Source organism: Mustela erminea, chromosome 7, assembly GCF_009829155.1.
Source record: "Mustela erminea isolate mMusErm1 chromosome 7, mMusErm1.Pri, whole genome shotgun sequence".
In the NCBI taxonomy this organism is placed as follows: Eukaryota; Metazoa; Chordata; class Mammalia; order Carnivora; family Mustelidae; genus Mustela; species Mustela erminea.
The window spans coordinates 38,800,699-38,814,207 of NC_045620.1; positions in this window are offsets into that span (position 1 = coordinate 38,800,699).

A 13,509-nucleotide genomic window follows, 5' to 3' on the forward strand; every position below is an offset into this window, starting at 1 on the left:
CTGCAAGTGGCAGCACTCTGGAAGACCAAGCAAAGGCACAGATAGGAAGTACCTTGTGATCTCTGAATCAGGAAATCTGCATTGTGTCTTGAGAAGCCAGCTGAACTTCTCAACAAAGGCAGCTTCCTTTACCCTGTACCAAAATGTCATGGGTTGGTAGAGACCTTTCTCTAAAGTGCATTCTTGCACTCTTGTATTGTGCCAAGCCTTTGATATGCATTCTCAATTATTTCATCCTCACAGCTCCTTATGGGGTGGATACTAGTCCGATTGTCCCTATTTTTCAGAGGAGGAAACGGTTTCAGGGAGACTGTTCTTTAGAGTCACATAAATGGCACAGACAATATGGGACTTCAGTCTCATAGATGACAAACAGTGCAATTCAGGTCAAAGGAAGGTCAAAGCCTTCCAAGAGCTACCATTCTTTCCCTCTATGTCTCCCCAATCTGCCGCAACACTGTACACACCAGGCAGGTGATTCCATCCACTGTCCAAAACATGCTCACCCCTGTGTTTGAATCTGTTCCTGCAGAGCTTCCTGCCCTCCGACCTCTTCCGCATCCCTCCCGCTCTACACTCAGCCATCCTTTAAATCCAGCTTGGGATGCCTGGGTGGCTGAGTTGGTTAGGCGGCTGCCTTTGGCTCAGGTCATGATCCAGAGTCCCAGGATCAGTAGGGAGTCTGCTTTTCCCTCTGCCCCTCACCCCACTCATGCTGTCTCTCAAATAAATAAATTTGTCTTTAAAAATAATTTAAAAAAAAGAAATCCAGCTCAAGTTCATCTTACTTTCTTGTCCCAGACTATCTTGAACTTTTGTTAGTTCATTCTCCTTTCTCCATTTATATGTTATTTCCCATCCTTAAGTTCTTCCTCTTCAGCTAAATATTCAGTTCTTTGAACTATTGACATTGCTATAATCAGAGTTTCATGTGCCTCAGGAAACTCCCAGAGGAGTCACTGCCAAGCAGACAATGGGATTCTGTGAGCACAGAAAACAGCAGGAGACAGGAAAGACCAGCAGTTGCATTGGGCATATTCAGCTGCAAATCCTAAGAATCAGCCACTTGATTGGACTTCAAGGCCAGATTCTTATTGTGGTGGGATCTGGGTATCAAACAAAGCAGATACGGATAACGGTACAGGACACAGTTGCTGGGACTGGGAAACAGGGAAGAGCTCAGTCCTAGAGAATAAGACTAGAGCTATGATGGGAATCAAAGCAAGGTCTGCAGTGGTGCTGGTGGGCATTATGCTGGAATGGTAGGTCTCAAGTCCAGGCAAGATGTCCAGCTGTCGTCATTGAATTTCAGACTAATGGACTTAATGACCCAATAACCGTTTTATCAAGGAGTGCTTTGCAAGACCTTGAACCTGTTTGAGGGAACATTAGCCTAGATAAAGCTAGGCATTATATAGCCTTGTTGAATTCAATAGTTGTGGGAGAACCTACATTCAATTGTCAGAATCTACTCACCTGAAAAATTGTTTATGAACTTTCTCAAGGCATTCCAGTGCAGTGGTTAAGAGCATGGACTCTGACCTGGTTGTCCTGAATATGTGGCCTTGGACAAGTTTCTTGACCCAGTTTCCTCTTCTGTAAAAGAGGAAAGATGATAGGCTATTCTCCTGGGAAGGTAGCTGTGAAGATCAAATGAGTTAATAATATATTCGGTTAGAACAGTGCTTGGCACATAATAAGCATGAAATGTTAGCTATTATTATTCTAGACAGAATGAATTTTAAGGATGCTTTCAGGAATAAATTACTGACTTATGTTGTGATGCTAGCTTACCATTTGTCCTACATAAAATTCCCTCTTGCCCACACAAGAAGATTGATTAATAAACAGACACTACTTTTAAAGTCATTATCTCTTTTTAAAAAGGAATAAATTGTGGGTGGCTCAGTTTTTTAAAACCTATTCCTTGGGCTCAGGTCATGATCTCAGGGTCCTGGGATTGAGCCCCACATTAGGCTCTCTGCTCAACAGGGAGCCTGCTTCCCCCTCTCTCGCCTGCCTTTCTGCCTACTTGTGATCTCTCTCTCTCTCTCTGTCAAATAAATAAATTAAATCTTTAAGAAAATAAAAAGGAATAAATTGCACAACCTCAGACAGCTGTTTAGCCTCTATCACAAAATTCAAATAGATCTCAGTTAAGTGAGATTTGTTCTAATTCTCTCTTAGGTGAAGATTGAATGTTTCTTTCTTAGAGGCACTTAGACATTATTTTCTGATTAATTAAATGCAAGTTAGGATAATTTATTTCACACAAGCACATGATAAAAAAAATTTCTGTATCAAAACATAGATACCAATGCTGGATGAAATTAATTGGGTGTCAAAAAAACCCAACAACTAAGAATTAAAATAAACCTCATAGCTTAAAAAATAATTCTATTCTTGCCACACATGAAAAGATTTTAAAGCATTTTTCTATTGTAGACATTTTGTTTCTTCTCTAGAGGCTAGATTAGAATTATAAAACTTTTGAGGTATAAGACATCAGAGAAATCTCGTTTTACCATTGAGGAAACGGAGTTCCTTAGTTTCCATATTCAGGGATGGATTTGCCTGAAGTCACTAGCTTGTGGTGGAGAGTCGGGTCTGCAGTGCAGGTGTTCCAGGGAGTCTGGTGTAGGAACCTGTGGAAGGCTGACATCCTTCATGCAATCCCAGCAGAGCTGGGGCCCGGCTGCCACACCTCCCCTACGCTGGATGTAGAGTCGTGAAGCATGCCAAGTGAATGTCCTTGAGGTCCCTTGCACAACACTCCATTTAAGGGCTTTCCATATTGAGTTCTTTGCAAAACTTGGAGTCACCCCTTATGTGGGATTTATTTAGAGCAAATTTCTATGTTGCAGATTATAGTAGACTGAATGTTGAGAACTGAAAAGTACTACTGCCTGGCTCCTACCCCAGAGATTCTGGTTTAATTTGGCTTGGGCAGGGGTGGGTGGAGAGCTGGGGTGGGGGCGTTAAAAGCTAAAAACTTGCTCTAGAGCAACAGCTTTTCCTGCAGCGGGACTGAATCACAGATAGACCCCATTTTTAACCTCTCTTCTCTTGTGGTTGCGGATTTTGAAGGACTTGTGCTGCCATATTGGTTATAAAAACACATGAGTCTTTCTTTGTGCGCTTGGTGATGAGCTTGTGTTGGAGAGAGAGAGTGTGTCAGACTGGGTTGGAGGCTGAAGAAAGGTGGGTGTGTGCAAGTTCGTCATTCAGTACTTACGGAGCATCTACTAGACAAGGCACTGGATACCCAGTGATAAGCAGGACCTAATCGCTGCCCTCACAGAGCTCTCCCTGGGCTGACTAGAGACCACAGTGAAGCTGACATTATGTGTTTTTTTGTTGTTTGTTTGTTTGTTTGTTTGCAACCAACAATACTCTGATTGAGACACGTGTGTGAAGACACTATACAAATTAGTGTGTGGTGATTCTCAAATAAATAGGGCAGGGATCCTACTTTCATTTCAGGGTTCAGGGTAACACAGGTGCCCCCCTATAGTTTGTAATGGACTATGAGAAATGCCAGAAAAGAAGTCTGGCCAAAACATGTGGGGAACTCAAGGAGAGAGATGATATGCTGTCTGTATGGGTGGGGATGGTATCAGAGAAGACTTTGCTAATTGTGTTGTTTATTTCACCAATTATCTGGGCACCTACTAGGTCCCAGACATCGTGCCAGGTACTAGGGTGTAATGATGAAGAGGCTGCAGTCTTTAAGGGCCCTCAGTGAGCTGGGGCAGAACAACAACAAAAAATACAGGATTTTTTTTTTTTTTTTCAATTCTAAGTGCTGTTCATTGTGATTTGTATCCTAATTTTAGAGATGTTAAATTTGGGGAAAATATGTATTTTAGAATTAATGAAATAAGGTAGGAATAGATCATTCAGAGTGCTTTCTATGGCCCAGACAAGAGTAAATGATTTACACCAAGTCCTTGTTTCAAGGTTTTCTTCAGGGAACCCAAACGAATAATAGGGAGTTTGACCTTCATCCTAAAGACAATGTAGAGTCATTGATGAATTTTAATTGAGGAGTGGTACATCATTTCTTTTTGAAAAAGAACGTAATTTCTTTTTGATACAGTGTGAGGAACATCATTTCTTTTTGATACAGTGTGAGGAATGCCATGAGGGAGACAGAACATTTAGGTCCAGAGAGCTAAGTGTCCAAAGAGGTTGAAGCATCCCAAATGGAGGAACAGATGGTGATGAAGGTGAGTCTACACTGACAGGTGAGGACGGGAGCTGTTCGAGGTGGTCATCAGTGAGAACCCATGACTGACTGATCAGCTTGGAAGCTGGGAAGAAGATGGAGAATGCTAGAGAGAAGGAAGAATGTATCCAGTGAGAAGTAAATACCACACAGGCAGGGAGCTTCCTTCCCATTTGAGCTGTCCATTAAAAGATGACCAAGACTTTTTGAAAACATGTTTCCTAATTACCTCCTACTGTCATTATAAATGTTGTATGGGTTTACTGTGGACATTTGGGGAGATAATTCTTAAAACCCTGAAATCCCATCAACCACCATTAAATTTTCAGTGTCTATCTCTCCAGTATTATACTACTAGCTAACTAGATAACAAAAATCAAATATAGTATATCATCTGGCATCCTGTCCTTTTCACATATCATACTGTGAGCATTTTCCTGTCATTCTTTAAAAAACACAACTTTTTAATGACAATGTAACATTTCATCATGTGAGTAAGTCATATATTAGTAAGAGATTTCTGTTTTGTAGGATTGTAACTTTTTCTATTTTTTTTCTCATCATAGACAACTATAACATGAATAGCATAAATTACTAGGAGTGGGATTACTAGATTAAAATCACGAACATAAGTAGGGTTCTTGATCATTATTATCAAGCTTCACCCCTAGTAAAGTTGTACCAATATATACCTGCTAGATAGAGGACAGTTCCAGAAAGGCAAAAACTTTGGTCTGTTTTGTTCATTGTTACACTCTCAGGACCTAGAAAGTACCTGGTTCCTCATGGATTTTCAACAATTACTTAATGGTCAGAAATTACAGATGAATGAAGAGTGAGTGAATGGATGTCTTACCACACCCTCGCTATTTCAGTTATAATTTTTAATGGATCTTTGCCAATTTGATAAGTGAAAAATGATATATTATTGTTTTCAAATACTACTTTGATCATTAAGTATGAGCTCATGTATTTTCCTGTGAAAGGGTATTGGCTCATTCTGGCATTTGATAGGATTCAAGTTCACATACACTTACTAGCTGTGCAATTTTTTGAGTTTTGCAAAATGCTTCACTAAGCCTGTGATCTCCTTTTAAAACAGAAATGATAATAGTACCCCCCTTTATAGAATCACTGTGATGAAGAATAATATAACATATAAAGTGTAGTGCAGGCAAATGTAGAGCAAATCAATGTTGATCATGTTTTAAATTATTTGTCTTTTCATGTGTTTTCCCCACTTTTTTCTATTTCATAGTTTATTTTAAACTTTAAGGACCTTAACTCTCTGACCTATTCATTCCATACATTTTTCCACATTTCTGTCATTTTGTATGTGGTGGCTTTCTTAATGTACTGAAATTTTATTTCATTTCTACTCATATCTGTAATATTTTCCTTTGTGATAACTTTCACTGCTTTGGTGCTTAAAAATTATTTCTTCATGCTGGGATGTTAAATATTTTTCTTGATTTTTTTTTTCTAGGCTAATTCTTAATGCTTCTGTATAAAGTGGTTTAATCTACCTGTTATTTATTTTAGTTATACTAGTCTAGACTAGGCAGCAGTTACAAATAAACTCTGAATTACTAGTGGCTTGCACAGCAAAAATTAATTTCTCATTCAGGACAAGTCTGCAGGATTTGGGGAGAGGGTCTCTATATAGTGCCTCAGAGATCCATGTTCCATTTTCATGTATGCTTTTATAGAATTTTCTAATATATTACATATATAAATACATACTTCTCAGTTTTTATACAGTGGGGCCAAACAGTATAAACTATTTTCAAGATACATAGTGAACAAATTAAACATGATCCCTGTTCCCACAGAGTGTACAATCTAGTGCGTATGGAAATAGATGCTGATTTCATTCCAACTTGGTTATTATCTCTGTTTTCTGGTATTTTAAATATGATCTTTCCTTAGATTCTTTCTTGGTTTGAATTCCCCCCAAAGCACACCCTGAGACAAACATTTGAGGGCAAGTAGTTTATTTGGAAAGGGAGTGGGGAAGTGAGGGAATGGAAAAATGAAAGGGAGAAAAAGTCTGTAAAAAAAAAGTGCTAGTTAGTAGGTTACTAAAGGGGACTATTGGGGTTCAATCCTGCTTGGACACCTTCTGAGAGCTCTAAATACTCCAAATCAGCCTGCTCAGGCAAGGAGACTGGGAAATTCCTCTTCTTCTTTGGCTGAGGCCTGGTCCCAGTGCCCTGTGTGTGGCCAAGAATTCTCCTGCAGCCAAGGACCGTCCTCAGACCGAGGAATGCAGGTGCTGGAGGTAGGAAGCCACGTGCAGGGACTGCACATGGAAGATGCAGGTGATCTGAGAACTGGCCTGAGAGGACCCGGATGGGGCGCTGATACTGACACTGTTCATCTGGAAAAGGGAGCCATCTTTGGAAAGCAAATTTACACAGTGTGGGGAAGGGGTTGGGAATGGGAGAAAAAACCAGACAGTGAGGAAAGTCAGTATAGCTCAGAGAATGACCCACAGTATTGGTCAATGGCATTGATTGATGATGATCAAGATTTCACATTCCATTTTGAGTTGTCAGTGAATTACATGGCAAGATTAATGATAGCCTTTTGGATTTTTGTATGTTGGCAAGGTTTTCTCTGTGATGCTTTTGAAACATGATTAAAACAAGGATTTTTCTAAAGAAACATATAAATTTTAACTTTAGTTCACTTTAATATTTTTAATGGGAAGAAGGAAAAATAATAGATGCCATGTTAAAAGCTATATTTGACAATAAGATAATAGCATAATGGGGAGGGTGGATAGAATGGAAGAGAGCGCACTGGCTTTGAGGTTGGCTCTGAGTTTGAATCCTAAATCTTTCCACTAACTGGCAGTGTTGATGAAGTTTTAGAATATAACTGAGGTCCAGAGCCGAGTACCAAGAAAGAATTCTTAAGACGTCTCTGGTGTCAAAGGTGATTTTATTAAAGCACGAGGACAGGACCTGTGGGTAGAAAGGGTTGCTGCCCTGGGGTTGTGAGGAGTGGCTGATTATGAACTTTCATATGCTAAAGAGGACCTACAAGATACCAGAGGACTTACCATTGTCAGGTTAAGATTGTTTTTCCTGGGACACCTGGGTGGCTCAGTGAGTTAAGCCACTGGGTTTGGCTCAGGTCACAATCCCAGGGTCCTGGGATCAAGTCCTACACTCCTTGCGCAGCAGGGAGCCTGCTTCTCTCTGCCTCTGCGTGCTTGTGCACTCTCTCTCTCTCTCTGACAAATAAATAAATAAATAAATAAATAAAATCTTAAAAAAGATTTGCTTTCCCCTCTAGCAAGGCATTAACATTAACATAGTTGGGAGATTTCTGGAAGAATGTCACATGTGTCCCACCCAGGAGTGGGGGCAAGGGGGCTTGGGGAGGTGGTGCTTTGTCTTCAGCCAGCCTTCTGTTCCCTCATCAGTATGACCTTGGGCACATTGCCTATGTGTTCTCTGAGCCAGGATATTCTTATCTGGAAGATGTGACAATTCGTTCTTCAACAGATTATTTTAGTTTGGGTTTTCCCAGAAGACGCTGAGAAGAGAAGATTTGGAGTTTGGGGAACTATAAACCCTTCAGGTCCATGGTGCCTCTGGAAATGCATGTTCAGCACAAGATTGCTTTCCTCCAGGTAGCGCTAGTGGAATCACTATTTTTAGTTTTCTATTAATAATAAGCCATTGTTACAATGGCACGTTTATATTTGCTATGGGTTGCTACTTTTCCTTATGAAAAGGATACATCTTATAGGAGGTAAATAGCTTTTCCATGTTAATCATATTAAGAAAATACTCCATGGGGAAAGAATTCATTCTCGCAGAATAAGGAATGAAGGGAACACAGAAGTGGTGGGGAAACCTGTAACCTCACATGGAGCCAAATTTAATGTGAAATCCATGATTTATGTTTCCACCCATTCTGCATTTTCTTTTTTTTTGGTAACAATGACTTTTATAAAAAAATAATAATAATAAATTTCTTTTCTGATGCCTCAGGTGTTTTCCGTGGGTGTGGAATAGAGTTGGCTGAGACTATTTTTATGAACCCATTACAAACTGAAGGAGCCTTTTCTAACTTGCCAGTGGTAGGGGGGCCATCTTAGCTCTGAAGCTACTTTTGTGCACCTCACTGTTGGTTTCGTGGCTTTGGAACTGCAGACTCTTCTAACCTTCGTACTTTCCTGAGAAAGAAACTAATGGAGCCCACAGCAGTAGTTTCTGGCACAGTTAGAACTGGAGCTCTTTGTTTGCTTGTTCCCAGCTCGGCGCACATTTCTCAGTGATGACATCGTCAGATGGGGATTTCTTGGTGCCTAGATTTATGTTGAGGCCTATAGGCTGAGAATTAACTAAAAGAGCCAATTTTCTAAACTGAGTGGCTGGATATCCTCCGTGGATTTGCAAAGTGGTGGAGATTGGGGGCTCGAGTATTTGAAGCAACTTTTTTTGCAGGGAGTTTTCTGATTGCTGTTGTATTTCCCAAGGCAGGAGGGAGAGAGGGACCTCTGCCATCAACTGTCACCAAAGGAGAGGGGCTCAAAGGAAGCAGCTTGGAGAACTTCATCTGCAGTGCCTAGAATGTGGGGGATGGTAACCTGGAGTGTGACAGACGCTGAGTGGGGAGAGGCTATGGCTACCTGCCCCAGAGGAGAGAGAGAGAATGAGACCAACAGAATCAGAGGAGCATTCCTTTCCCCTTTCTCAGAAGTCCCAGGCTGAAGTAGGCAGTAAGAGCTGCTTACTGCATTCAGTTCTTTCAACATACTCCTTACATTTGTTAATCTATTTACTTTGTTGCACCTGCATTTCCTTTTGATACAGACACTGTTCATGAGCTAGTATCAAATACCATGATTCTGCTTTCCCATATCATCCTTCGCTAATGGGCTGTCCTTAGAGCTGGCTGCTCTTCCACCAAGGGCAGGGTCAAGAATGTGTGTTCTTCTGGGACCAGATGAAGGACACAAGGATAGAGCCAGCCTAGAGCTTGCCTGGAGAGAGGGCACTTCATTAGTTTCCTAGAACTATTGTAAAGATATCACCACGAGATTGGTGGCTTAAAATGATGGGTAGTCATTCCTTCACAGTTCTGGAGGTCAGAAGTCTGAAATCAGGGTGTTGGCCAGACCACATTACCTCCATATGTTCTAAGGGAGAATCCATTCCTTGCCTCTTCCAGCTTCTGATGGCTGCTGGCATTCCTTGGCTGCACCCACATCACTCCACTGTGGTCACACTGCCTCCTCCTCTTCTGTCTGTTTCAGGCTTCTCTGCCCCTCTCTTATTAGGACACTTGTGACTGGATTTTTAGGTCTTACCAGATAATCAAGATGATCTCCCCATCTCGATAATCCATAATGCAATCACTTCTGCAGAGTTTTATTTTTGACATAGGAGTTAACATTTATAGGTTCCCGGGATTAGGACATGGATGTCCTTGAGGGCCCATTATTCAGCCTACCATAGGTAGGGAGTCCCACCAGAGAATCTGTTGGATGGACTAATGGATGAGCAGGGCTTTTGGGCTCAGGAGGCCTCACTCATGAAGTAGATGCTTTTCTTGGTCAGCTCTGATTTCAGTTAGAGCTGTGGAGGGCCTTTTCCTGCAACCCCAGACTCCTGCTAGCTGTGCCCAATGTTGAGGGAAGGCACAGGTCTTTATCTCAGAGACATCCCCAAAGCCTCTGAGAAATAGCCTGGAAAGGGATGAGGGGGAGTTATTGCAGCCCTGCGCAATCCTCAGATGTTGGAGAAGGTAACTGATGGGCAAGTGACCCAGCCTCTCATTTTCCAGACATAAAATTCTGGGAGATATTTTGTAAACTTTTGGTCCTTGGTAGGACCCCCAAGGTCCTACCTATTGAGGTCACAGTAGTGACCTCAATAATACACCTTCTTTTATGACTTTTCATCCTTCTGGCTCCCTCACTCTGAATCCTGGGATCACCTTCCAGTTGAATAGTCTAGACACAAATCCTGGTCTCAGGCTTAGCTTTCAGGAGATCCCAAACAAAAACGTTCCCAGCAGTGGAATCCACAAGAAAGTCACAAAAGTATTCCATGGGAACGGACATGGTAAACTTCCATGTTCAGCGAGCACTTTTTGCAAGATTTCTTCCAGGCAGCTTTAGCATAACCTGGCCTAGTCCTTAAGCCACACCTCTTGCCACTCCTTCTCCCTCTACCATGGAAGAGCCAGAATCAGGGCAGCTGAGGATAGGAGAGGAAACAGCTCAAACTGACCATTTCCCATGCTCCCTTGCTCCTCAGTCAGGGGTTCCAGGCTGAAGCAGGCCTACTTGTTGCATTCAGTTCTTTCGACATACTCCTTACATTTGCCAATCCATGTACTTTGCTTACACGTACCTTTCTTCTTGAGACAGAACCGATTCATCAGTTAGTATCAAAATACTATGATTCTGCTTTTAAGTATCTTCTGCTAATAGTCACGCTATTCTGAAGAAGTAATCAGATCACTGCAGCGGGAAGTCTATAACATGGAAGAAGAATCTCACCTCACAGACAATCCTGTCTTCCAAGTAGCTCAATGCCTCAGTGAATTTATATAACCCTTGGTAGGTAGGTGTTTTTTCCCCCTCCTTGGTCAGTTTTTAGATCGTCTATTTGTAGTAGGTTAAATATGGCTACAAATTCTTTGTTGCTACTCCCATTGAGAGATGGAGTCAACAGCATGTGGCAGAAGTAATATTCTGGGATTTTCTGAGCCTTGGTCTTAGGAAACCTGCAGCTTCTGCCTGGGTCTCTGTGAACCTCTCTGGGAGTCCTGAGATGCTGTGTAAAAAGTCCCATGACTCCATCCATCATGCAGAAGAGATCATGACATACAGAGAGTCCGGTCACCCCTCACAGCTAAGTCTAGCCTTCAGCGACCTTGCCAAGGTGCCAGGATTGCAAAACTGTCTTCGAGTCTCTAGAACCATCTGTCCACCAGCTGAACACCAACCAGTGACCTCTGTCAATGCCATGTGGAACAGAAGAATCACACAGCCACTCCCTGCCCAAAATGCCTGAGATATAATGATGGTTGTTTTAAACAGCTGAGTTCTGAGTAGTTTGTTAAGCAGTAAGAAATAACTGGAACAGTAATATGGAGGAATAGGTATTTTGGAGTCAGGTCTGGACTCAAATTCTAGCTTTATTGTTTATTATGTGATCACATTATTGTGTGATCTTAACAAGTTGCATAGCTTCTCCTAGCCTCTGTTTCCTTCTGTGGAATACAGAGGTAATTATGTGCACCTCCAGCCTCATCGTGAAGATGAAATGCGAAAAGCAGAAGAGGGGGCACCTGGGTGGCTCAGTCGGTTAAGTGTCTGCCTTGGGCTTAGGTCCTGATCCCAGGGTCCTGGGATCCAGCCCCCTGTCAGCTCCCTGCTCAATGGGAAGCCTGCTTCTCCCTCTCTCACTCCCCCTGCTCCTGTTCCCTCTCTTGGTGCGTCTCTCTGTGTCAAATAAATAAATAAAATCTTAAAAAAAAAAAAAAAAAAGGAAAAACAGAAGAGTCTCCTTAGCCTCCCCACACCCTTTTCTCTGTGCTTCCTGGGATTCCTAGAAAAAGGCTGCAGCAAGCTGTACCATGCCACTGCTTCCCACAAGACTGTATTCTCTTCTCTTGCTTTCACCAGCCACTCTCGGCCACAGCTGTCAAAACCCACCCCTTAAGATGTTGGGGGAAAGCACAGAATTCTGAAAGCATGCTCCTTATAAAATGACTCTGGACCCTTGCTCTAGGGAAAAAAAATTAATCATACTTGACTTTTAAAAAAATTTATTGACTTGAATACCTACTGGGCTTTAATAAAGAACCAGGGGAGAAAATGTAGAGGGAAAAAGGAGTTACAAAGAAAACTGGATTTAGAAAAACAAAAAGCTTATAGTCAAGGAAGCTATCAGAAGCAGAAGGAATATACGAGCTCTGTGTGCCGGTGGAGGAGGCGGGATTGTCATAAGCAGAAAGAAGGGTTGGACAGGCGGGAGGCTCCTTCACCCTTGGCCAGTTGTCAGGCAGCTGCATGGGTGTGGCAGGGGCTCATGCAGGCACCAGCCGCCTCTGCCACAGCTCCAGACAAGAGGTCCAGAAATGGACATTTGAATGGCTCAATCACCCTAAGCCGCTCATGCTTTCAGTGGCTTTGCCACATTTACTTGGTATGATTAACAGAAATGGGAAACTGATGAGCTCACACTGCCCTTGCTCCTGTATTTCTGACAGTGCTCTTCTCTACACAGCAGAGTCACCCTTTCTTCCCTGCCAGCAGCTCTGTTCACAAGCTTTACCTCTAAGAAGCTCAATCTTCATTCATCCAGACTTTGAGACAGGACCCCCCATCTGCCTTCCATACTCCCCTAGTTGTCCTTATCCCTGTCACTGAAGTGCTCACACTGCAGGCACTTGTGGGGTATAATTCACTGCAGGCCTGTTAGGCCCTGACCTGAGGTTTGGATGCCTGCTCCTTCTTTGCATGTTTGTAAGTGAAAGTTCCTTCAGAAGTGGAGCTCTATATTCACAATAGGCAAATTATGGAAAGAGCCCAAATGTCCACCGACTGATGAATGGATAAAGATGTGATATATAGATAGATAGATAGATATAGATATTACCCAGTCATGAAAAAGACTGAAATCTTGCCATTTGAAATGGCATGGATGTAGCTAGAGGGTATTATGCTGAGTGAATAACTCAGTCAGAGAAAGACAAATACCATAGGATTTCACTCATACGTGGAACTTAGGAAACAAAACAGACGAACATATGGGAAGGAGGGAAAAAGAGAGGGAAACAAACCATAAGCGATTCTTAACTATAGAGAACAAACAGGGTTGATGGAGGGAATGGGCAACATGGATGATGGGTATTAAGGAGGGCACTTGTGATGAGCACTGGGTGTTATATATAAGTGATGAATCACTGAATTCTACTTCTGAAACAATATTGCATTTTATGTTAACTAGAATTTAAATAAAAATTTGAAAAGAAAAAAAAAGAAGTGGAACTTTCTAGTAAGTGATGGATTCTGTCCAGGAAATTCTAAACACCTGGACCTCAGAAAGGTGTGGATTATTCATGGTCAAATAAATGACTATGGCTAGTATTTGGACACGTAATGTTTATAAGCATTTTTGAAGTTAGGCTTATGTTAAACCTCACAACTCTCCAGTGAGGTAAGAATTAATCCCATTTTATAGGGGAAAAACTGACGTTTATAGAAATTGTGCCCAACGTCATATATAGAGCTGATAAGGGACAGA